At 47.9% G+C, this 11,087-nt stretch overlaps 1 non-coding gene across 1 annotated transcript; it reads right to left on the bottom strand.

Moving 5' to 3' along the window:
* Window positions 1-9,468: 9,468 nt before the first annotated feature.
* On the bottom strand, window positions 9,469-9,541 carry TRNAL-CAA (transfer RNA leucine (anticodon CAA)). Its single transcript has one exon. It is a non-coding gene; the product is annotated as a tRNA-Leu (tRNA).
* Between the last annotated feature and the right edge of the window lie 1,546 nt (window positions 9,542-11,087).

Here is an 11,087-nt window from a genome sequence, read left to right on the forward strand (position 1 = left end):
TGCATTCAGCGCTTATCCTCAAACCTCTTCCTAAGAACGTCCACCCAGAACACCATCAATCCCGCTGCGTCGCGCGAGCCAAAGCTCTCCATAAACACTATGGGACTGCAGAGGGTGCCCGCTGGGTGGACGCCGCATGTGGTTCAGACCGTTCGGTAGCTGTGGCCTACAATCCAGCAGCCCCACCACTCACTCACTTCATAGACCCTCCCTGTAACTCGGAAGAAGCAGAGGAAGTGGCTATAGCCTTAGCAATCGCCCAAACAGATGCGGCTTACATACTTAGCGACTCCAAAACAGCCATACTTAACTTTGCCCGCGGACGCGTCCATCCTCCCGCGTGGCAAATATTGAGAATGTGCACCCTAAATTCTGACAGGCTTATTGAGCTTATATGGGTGCCGGCTCACTCTGGCAATCCCGGAAATGAGGCCGCCGATAACATAGCCCGAGGACTTATTAGCCGGGCAAATGGCGACCCATGCCGGGATTTCTCGGGGGCGCGGGTACATACATTTTCTGAGCTCACACAGCAAGCACGCCTTGCCCGTCGACTCTACCCCCCTCCCCACCCCCAGCTGTCTCACTCCCAACAAATCCTCTGGAGGCGTCTTCAAACCCGAACGCTTCTCACCCCTCAACGCCTATCCTACTACCGACCCGTTTCCCCTGAGTGCACTCTCTGTGGAGAGTTGCACGCCACCTTGGACCACATTCTTTTCGGCTGCCCTGCCGATCCTCCCCCGCAGGGACAGCCCGCCATCGGATCATGGGAGGAATGGGAGGCCCTCCTTACGTCGCAGGACCTAGACATACAACTTCGCTGTGTGGACCGGGGTGCCAGTGCCATGGCCCTACGTGACCTGGACACATGCGCGTAATGTGAGGGCCGTGCGGTGGCCCTGGGCCCTTGAAGGGTCCAAACTCGCTCGTTTAATAAAGTTTTTTCCTCCTCCTCCTCCTACAACAGGCATCAGCGGCGTTCGAAATTGATTTACAGGATAGAAAAAGCGCAGTATCTGTCAGAGTGTTCCACGGACACAGGTACTACGCCGTAAAGGAATGCAGAAAAGGGGGAGGGAAAGAAGATAGGGAGATAGAGGTGCTCGAGGGGAGGCTATGACCCACCGAGCTATAAAGGCTTTCGCCTCATCGCACTGCAGTGGTGCAAAGTGCCCCCTAGAATTTTTTACCTTGTCTTTAACCTTTGGTGGAAACAAAGCTACCCAAAGTGGTTGTGGCTTAAGTTCTAATTTGACTTCAAAGATGTTTGAAGGTCACCAGAAGCACACGGTGACCTTTGATTTATTTCGTATAGTGAAGGTATCGCTTCAAAATTGTATGAGTTTAAGCATTGCTGAAATCAATTGATAAAGCGAAAGCTTTGAGTGTTGCAGCGATTACTTTACCAACATCGCATGGTAGTGGTTATTTATTGTATATGCAAAATGAAATAAAAGATGTTTGCCAGCCGAGGTATCTGCTATCTGATATCTGAGGCACCTGAACTGGGGCGGTGGAAATAAAGGGATAACGAGGAAAAGGTAGAGGAAATCAAGGAGCTGAGCGATAGGGAGAAAGAAAAGGGTAGGTAAAAATGAAAGAAATATATACACTATGGTACAGTATACAGCAGTTACGCCTGCGAAGCAGCAAGACTCAGCGGTGCCCTGGAAGAGGAGCGCCGACCTCGTGAAGAGGCCGAAGACATGAAGACATTGGCCCGCCGCTAAAACAAGAAATTTTTAGAGCAATAAATGTTTTTCTCTCTCTTTCTCTTGCTTGAGGCCCATCCGCAAAGGTCTTAGGTCACTGAGCACTCGGCACATCGGGCGGGCCTCCGCTATAGCTCTGTGGCCAGGCGACTGTTCACTACGCACGCACTTGCACACTCTTATCGCGGTTTTTAATACTTTTTTTTGAATTGGTTCACAAGAAAAGAAAGGCGCAGTATCTTTCGTACTCGTTCTGTGACCACCGGAACCGGCACTGCATTATAATAATAATATTTTACGAAAAAGCAGAAGGGCAGTGTCTATCATACTTGACAAAGACCCCGCCGGGGTGGCGCAGTGGTTACGGCGCTCGACTACTGTTCCCAAGGACGCGGCATCGAATCCCGGCCTCGGCGGCCGCTTTTCGATGGAGGCGAAAAGCAAGGCGCCCGTGTGCTGTGCGATGTCATTGCACGTAAAAGAACCCCCAGTGGTCGGAATTAACGGAGCCCTCCACTACGGCGTCTCTCATAGCCTAAGTTGCTTTGCGACGTTAAACCCCGCAAGCCAACCAACCATACTTGACAAAACTCGTTGCTGGGCTAGTTGGTGAAGCATGTTTTCGTAAACAAGATGTTCAACGCTACACAGACACGGACACAGGAAGAGAACGCAGGATGGGCGCTGACCAGTCCTTTCGTGAGTCAGAGGGTGATGAACCTTGATCTGCGCAGCTGCTGACTGTCAGTGTCCGTGTCTCTGTGTAGCGCTGAATATCGTTTTACGAAAACATTGCTCTGTGAACACCAGAACCGCGCCGTAGGGGAAGGTAGGAGGGTGGGAGTGAACGCGGAAAGAGAGATAGGGGTACCGTAGTGGAGGGCTCCGCAGTAATTCCAACCACATGGGGATCTTTAACAGAAGAGGGAGGGTGGCTGATCCTGGCCCTGATGGGGCTGGGACAGGTAGGTAACCGCCGCTTGCGGAGGGGGCAAGCCTTCCACCGAATTTTATCGTTTGTAGGCCGTCGCTGCACCCGCCACTGCTTCGGTGGTAGACGATCGCTATTGCGGCGCGCATCTTTCTCTTCCTCTTCTTTTTCTTTCTTCTCAATTTTCTCTTCTGTCTGCACGAGGCAGCGGTGGTGGCTCACAAAGCCGGTAGCAGACGCCTGCATTTTCTTTTCCTTTTTCTTACATCCACAAAAACAACAGCACCGACATCGCACAGCACACTGAATCCACTTCGTTTCTCCTCCATCGACAGAGGTGGAAAGGAATGGGACCTTGATCGGTTCCTCGAGGTCTCTCCTTCTGAGCTGAACCATCGCTTTCGTGGTCGCCCGCGTTGGCCACTGCGCCCTCTTTTCCCGCTGGGCTTTGGTCTTGCTTTTTTACGGTCTCTCGGGGCACTCTTTGGAACCGGCGCGATGTGCCTCACCGCATTTTAGACACTTGAGCTCGCAGGCATGGTCTTTCGGATAGATGTGGTCCCCAAAATTCGAAACCAGAGTGCTGAGCAATGGGAGACTCTGCTGTCCAGCGACCGCTGCGAAGACCAGCAAGGTCTGGTACAGCGGCCCCAACGGGCGGCAGTAGCCAGCGGAGCCCTGGACTGAGAGCAACCGACCATTGTGCAAAAGTGGATGAAGTCGACGGAGAAGACTCTAGTGGATTCAACAAGCAGACATCTCTGAAGACGTCCAAAAACCGCCAAGTAATACAGGGCTAAATAAAGTTTTTCCTCCTCCTCCTCCTCCTCCTCCTCCTCCTCCTCCTCCTCCTCCTCCTCCTCCTCCTCCTCCTCCTCCTCCATCGAAACGCTGCCGATGGCTGTCGGGATCGAACCCGGATACTCTGGATCAGTACTCGGGCATCTTACCACTACACTACCGCGGCTTTTTGTTTCTTTAATGCATGGTCCTAACACATTACGTTTAACGAGAAACAAAATCAACAAAAATCACTCGAATGCTATTTAAATACGCTATATACATATGATACACTACAATTCACGCATACACAACAGAGGCTCTAGCTTTGAGAGCCACTCGGAACGTTCAGCTACAGCTTTCTGGATTGCCAAAAACCTTTCGGCGATTTCCCGAAAATACCTTCTGGCACGCCGTGCTTCTTTATCGCAGTGGTAACCCGCCATTCTTGAGCGCCATATACAAGTGGAGGCCCATGAGCATAATTCAATCAAATAGTACCCCATCCTCACTTTCTATGCGTAAGTACCGAATGCCATATGGGTCTAGCAGAAAATCTTTCATTACCGTTCTTTGCTATACATCCCAAAAATATACTCCTTCCCAAAAGTGTTAAAAAAATAGGGTTTATGGTTTCTGGCTCCCTGCATATTAAACAGTGTGATCCCCAGAGTATGTATAATCCCTTTTTCTCCAAAAAAAAGTTTTTTTAGCGGAAAGAATCCGGTGTGCAATTAAAAAATGTTTTTTTGCTCCTGGCGTCACCTGCATTCTTTTCACGCTATTTAAAACATCTGCACCTGGCCTCCATCGTACGAGGCACTGTACAAAGGAAGAGAGAACATAATGTCACACAGTGCACGGTACAATTTCTTTCGTTTTACTTCGGAAAAATATTCATTTGAAAACCGCGCTGAAAATAACCGAAAGCTTACTACGACTTCTCTACAAAACCCCTTAATCCCTGCGGAGGAATCTTCAGTTGAAACAACGTACTCCGGTAGCAGCCACCTCAGTCCGACTTGGCATACGGTGCGTAAGAAAGGGTCAGTCTTGTCTCTAAAGACCAAAAAATGACTGACCATGCTGTCGCAAAAAATGGTAACCCGATCTTAGCCCACCATATTTAATTCGTCTAAAGAAGTTAGTCCGGCTGCAGCGCTCCCATTCAGACGCCTAGACAAATACGGCAAAATTCCTGTGCAGCTTCCGAATATTTAACCGTGAACAGTGCGACACCTGCACAACATTCGAGAGCTTACTGATAAAGAACAAGTTGCAATCTGTGGCCCTTTCAAAAATAGATTTGTTTCTCCTCGCTCTTCGGCTTTCTCCTTTATATCGTTAGCCTGCCCTCTCCAAAACTATTCACTGTTACGGTAAGCCATAAGAGGAACTCCCAACTGGGTCATCGCCCCGGACTTTCCACGATTCTCGAAGCATGCGAAGTGGTGACCGCAGCGTCGAGACCGTACACAAGCTCTGCTGGCTAAAACCGTGTAGTCTCATGCGGCGCGGATATCTGGTGTCGTCGTCCAAGGCACACTGGCAAACCGTTCAGGCGTAGATGACCGCCTTCCATTCCAAAGTCCGAGGCATTTAAACCAGTTAACTCCATTACCGTTGATGTGACTGAATTGGCGAAACACTTCACAGCTTGGCATATGCCTCCCTCAAAATCGGTAAAAACTGCGATTTCTTCTGCGTACGCTAACAGCTTTACTTCGGCTGCTTGTACAATCAATCCCAAATGATTTTATTCTTGAGTATTTTCAAAGAAACCGTCTGTATATGGATGCAAAATAAAAGAGGGCTGAGAAGACAGCCCTGGCGTACGAAACGCTGTAAACTGTTGGTGGCCTCTAAACATTTGTTAACGATCAATCGTGTCGTGCACTTCCGGTACGCCGAAGCCACGCCCTCACGGACGCAAGAACCGACATTCACATGGTCCAAAATGACAAGCAACAGTTTGTGAGCGGCTGCAGTCAAATGTCTTTGCTAAGTCAATCTGGAGAAACTTCACCCGACCGTTACTGTCAACACAGTATTCTGGCGCACTGCGCGCTTCACAGATATTGGTGAAAACGGAGCACCCTTTAGTCCCGCACATCTGATGAGGCCCAAATATATCTCTAATCACGATCTATAACCTTCGCCCTAGAATCTTCGTAAAAATTGTTTACTCTACGTTTGTGAGCGCAGTAACCAGTTTTAACTTTCTTATTTATATGTTTTCGGAAGGAGCTTAGTGTGAGACGACCCATGTGCCGGAGGAAGAGCCTTGTCTTTCAAGGCTTCGTTGAAGATTACAGTTAGGACTGGGGCTATTTTGTGTTTGAGTACTTTATAAAACGTCGCACTGAACCCGTCCGTTCCAGGGGATTTCACTTCAGTTCAGTCGTTCAGTCGTGTCCGACTCTTCGTTACCCCATGGACTGTATCACGCTGTGCTTTCCGGTCTCTCACTATCTTCCTAACATCACATAACTTCATCTGCAGCGCCTCCAGAATGCCATCTAACCATCGCTTCCGCTGCTTACCCCTTCTCCGGTGACCCTCAACCTTTCCCAAATTCATATCTTTCTCCAGCGTCTCCCCTCTGCTCATCAGGTGACCAAAGTAGCTGAGCTTTAACTTTAGAATTTGACCCTCCAATGAGCAGTCAGGGTTTATGGTCGACAATATCGACTGATGTGACCTTCTGGCCATCCAAGGAACTCTCAAGAGTCTTCGCCAGCACCACAATTCAAACGCGTCAATTCTTCGGCGGTCCGCATTCTTCACAGTCTAACTCTCGCATCCATACATCACAACTGGAAAGACCATAGCACGAGTTATACGCATCTTGGTTGGCAATGTAATGTCTCTGCTCTTTACTAGGCGGTCAAGGCTAGCGATGGCTCTCTTTCTCAGAAGCAGGCATCTCCTAATTTCATGACTGTAGTCTCCTTCCGGGGTAATTTTGGAGCCCAAGATGAGAAAATCTGTCACAGCTTCCACTTCTTGTCCCTTGATGCTCCAGGACCTGATACGGCAAGCCGCCATAATATCTGTCTTTTTAATGTTCAGTTTAAGCCCAAACTTCTCAATCTCTTCTTGTACGCGCATCAGAAGTCTCTAAAGTTCCACTCCACTTTCTGCCATTAAAGTGGTATCATCCGCATATCTAAGCTTGTTGATACGTTTCCCTGCATTCTTCACTACAGCTGAAGACTCGTCCAGACCGGCCTTCCTCAACATGCACTCAGCATACAGGTTAAATAGGCAGGGCGGCAGTATGCAGCATTGTCTCACTCCTTTCTCAATCGAAAACGAATCACTAAGACCATGCCCAGATCTGACTGTGGCTTCTTGCCCTTCATACAGGTTCCTGAGGAGACAGATGAGGTGAAGTGGAAATTCCATCTCTTGGAGAGCTTGCCACAATCTGCTGTGATCTACGCAGTCAAACGCTTTCATCATCATCATCATCATCATCATCAGCCTCATTATACCCACTGCAGGGCGAAGGCCTCTCCCATATTTGTCCACTTAACCCGGTTCTGTGCTAGCTGCATCCACTTGACCCCTGCGAACTTCTTAATCTCATTCGCCCACCTAACTTTCTGCCTCCCCCTGCTACGCTTTCCTTCCCTTGGAATCCAGTTTTTTACCCTCAGCGACCATCCGTTATACTCTCTTCGCACTACATGTCCTGCCCATGTCCATTTCTTCTTCTTAATTTTCACTAGAATGTTGGTAACTTGAGTTATTTCTCTGACCCACCCTGCACGCTTTCTATCTCTTAATGTTACCCCTACCATTTTTCGTTCCATAGCCCTCTGGGTTGTCCTCAACTTAAGCAGAACTCTCTTGGTTAGCCTCCACGTTTCAGACCCATAGGTGAGTACAGGCAAGATGCAACTGTTGTATACTTTCCTCTTGAGCGATACCGGTAAGCTGCTAGTCATAATCTGCGAGTGCTTGCCAAATGCGCTCCATCCCAATCTTCTTCTTCTTGTTATTTCCTTTTCATGGTCCGGATCTGCGGTTGCTACCTGTCCTAAGTAGATATATTCGCCTACTACTTCCAGTATTTCGCTACCTAATGTAAACTGCTGTTCCTTCCCGAGGCTGTTGAACGCTTTCGCATTATAATAAAGCAGAAGTAGTTAGGCTTCTGGAACTCTCTTGCTTTTCCATGATCCAGCGAAGATTGGCAATCTGGTCTCTAGTTCCTCTGCCCTTGCGAAGCCCAGCTTGCACGTCAGGAAGCTCCCTATCCACATACTGCTGCAGCCTACCTTGATAAATGTTAGCATCACTTTGCTAGCATGCGAAATAAGCGCGATCGTGCGGTAGTTTGAAGAATCTTTGTCACTGTTTTTCTTTGGAATAGGGATGTAAACTGACCTCCTCCAATCCTGTGGCCACTGCAGGATGTCCACATTTGCTGGCGTAATGTATACATAACGTTAACCGCGTCGTCACGGTTGAGATTTTGAAGCAACCCAGCTGGAATGCCCTCAATGCCGCTAGCTTTGCTCTTAGCAGGGCTTGTTAGGCCCATTGAACTTCACTCTTCAGGATGCCCGGCTCGAGATCAGTAATCACAACCGTCTTATGTTGGGTTTGCACATTCGGATCCTTCTTGTACAGTTCGTCTGTGTATTCCTGCCACCTCTTCTTTATCTCTGAGACTTCAGTGAGGTCCCTGCCTCGTTTCTCCTTTATCACGCCCAGCTTAGCATAGAAGCTTTCTTTGATGTCTGTAATTGTCTTATACAGCGCTCTTGTGTTCCTCGATTGGCTGCTGTCCTCAACTGCTTGGCGCTGTATGTTCAGGAAGGTATTCTTATCTGTCCTTGCTATTTTCTGAAAATCCGCATTGAGAACCTTGTATCTTTCTCTTTCTCTCAAAACTTTTGCCCTCCTCCTTTTCTCAGCTATTTACAAAGCCTCTTCAGGAAACCAGTTTGCTTTCTTGCATTTCTTTTGCTTTGGAACTACCTTAGTAGCAACTTCTTGTATTATGTCACGAATATCAGTCTACAACTCTTCAGGCTCCCTGTCCTCAAGAGCTCATTCTTGAAATCGATTCCTCACTTCCACAACATATTCTGATGGAATTTAATCCAGATCATACCTGAAATGCCTTCGAGTTTTCTGCATTTTCCTCAATCGGAGCTTAAATTTGGCAACAAGAAGCTGATGATCGGTGCCACAATCGGCCCCAGGCCTTGTTTTTACGGCTTATATAACGCTTCTCTATCACTGCCGGCAAAGATTATAATCAATATGGTTCCTGTACAGACCGTCCGGTGAATTCCATGTGTACAGGCGTCTCTTGTGCTTTTGAAAATGAGTATTCGCTATGGTCAGGCTGTTTCCTTGACAAAACACTACTAGCCTCCCCCCAGCTTCATTTGGCTCACCAAGACCAAAATTACCTTTCATTCCGGATATCTCTTCACTCCCCGCCTTAGCATTCCATCTCCTATGAGAAAAAGGACGTCTAATGATGGAGTGCGGTCTAAAAGGCATTGCAGGTCAGCAGAAAACCTCTCAACGTCAGCTTTTTCAGCTGTAGTGGTTGGTGCATAGACTTGAATAACTGTTATGTTGAAAGGGTGACCATGGATCTGAAGTGAAATCATTAGGCCGTTTTTGGGGTTGTACCCTAGCACTGCTTTGCCCATTCTTCTGTTTACTATAGGAGCGACCCCATTCTTTCCCTTGGATCATGCCCACAATAAAAGGCATAATGGTCGACGGAATTAGATTCTCTCATTCCGGTCGACTTGAGTTACGCAAGGTAAACGAAATCCAATTTACCTTGCGTCATAGATCTTACATTCCATGTTGGTATGTGGATCAATTGAGGGGAAATAAGGGTGTTCGTTATAATACATGAAGGAAAGAAGCCAACAGTCGGCGAGGCCAAGGAACGCGTTGGGGATGATACTTTTTTTTAATATTTACTTGGATAATCACAGAAATCATTAATGTAATCTGTTTAGGGGAAAGATATTTAAACACAAAGTAGAAGAAAAAACAACGTGCCGATGGTGGGAACCGAACCCACGACCTCCGAATATTGCGTCCGGTGCTCTTCCAACTGAGCTACATTGGCCGCTGTCCCCCCTTCTGCTTGCTTGGGCATTTATGTTGTCTGTATACGACCCTTTAGAGTGTTCACCAGCGCCGCCCTCAGCCATAGCGGCGAACGGAACGTTCTTTGTTACCGCCAGCCTCACGTAGAACTTGTTCAAGAGCGAGGGCGTGTTCAAGACCCTCGCTCTTGAACAAGTTCTACGTGACGCTGGCGGTAACAAAGGACGTTCCACGTTCGCCGCTATGGCTGAGGGCGGCGCTGGTTAACACTCTCAAGGTTCGTAAACAGACAACATAAATACCCAAGCAAGTATCAAGAGGGACAGCGGCCGATGTAGCTCAGTTGGAAGAGCACCGGACGCGATATTCGGAGGTCGTGGGTTCGGTTCCCACCGTCGGCACGTTGTTTTTTCTTCTACTTTGTGTTTAATTATCTTTCCCCTAAACAGATTACATTACTAACTTCTGTGATTATCCAAGTAAACATTAAAAAAAAAAGTCATAAAGTACCATGCCTAACGCTTTCCTTGGCCTCGCCGACTGTTGGTTTCTTTCCTTCATGTTGGTATCTGATATATCTCCTTGCAACATCGGACTTTCCGGTCGCTTCGCGACACATCCACAACTGACCGTCCTTTTGGCTTTAGCCCAGCCGCTTCATTCGTCTAGGAGCTACTAGGAATCGCCCTTTTTTCATCCCCAGTAATGTGTGGGACGCCTTCCAAACCGGAGGGCTCATCTTCCGGCGCCTATCATTAATGCTATTGTGACTGGTCATAGAGTTTTTTGGCAGGAAATACCGGTGTGGGTTGCCATTATCTTCTCCAGTGAATCACATTTTGTCAGAACTCTCTGCCGTGCCCTGTATATCTTGGGTGGCCCTACAAAGCAGAGCTCACGACTTCATCGAGTTTCGCAATACCCTCCGCCACGACCAGGCAGTGATCTATAAAGGGGATTTACCGGGGTTTAAGTTACCAATTGCGCGCTCCACCTCCGATGCTAGGCGCTGGAGATAAGTATCGTGCTTTTAGTCTCTTCTTATTCAAAAATAGCTTCTGCATCTCCGTTTAAAGTGGCCACCCTATTTGTTAGAGGTTTGGTAGGTAACAAGAAACAAAGCCAGCTTTACAGGCTTTTAATTGAGTACGATATAGGTATACTGGCTGTGCAAGAAATGAAAGTAGATGGTGAAAAAGAAACCGAGAATATGATGCGACGTTTCAAGTCGAGAATTTTCGTTGTCGTTATTCACGCTGTTGGAACATAGTTTATGTTTTATGCTTTTATGTTGTTTATGACCGTGCCGATTGCTTTGAAAATATCGAAGGGCGTTCCGGACGGAGAGACGGCTTATAGTTATGGGGGATTGCGACTGATGTTCTAACTGCGCGTGACAAGACAAGCAGCCTTGCTTTCCGTGACAGGAGCACTGAAATACTGTTAAGAATAATTGAGATATATAACCTAGACGACATTGCAGAGGGTCTGGCGGGAGAACGCCCAGTAAAGTACACGCGATTCCAGAGCTCAAGCCATGCCCGGTTAGACCGCATCTATGCGTT

This window comes from Amblyomma maculatum, chromosome 4, assembly GCF_055883805.1.
Source record: "Amblyomma maculatum isolate TAMU_Amacu chromosome 4, ASM5588380v1, whole genome shotgun sequence".
Taxonomy (NCBI): Eukaryota; Metazoa; Arthropoda; class Arachnida; order Ixodida; family Ixodidae; genus Amblyomma; species Amblyomma maculatum.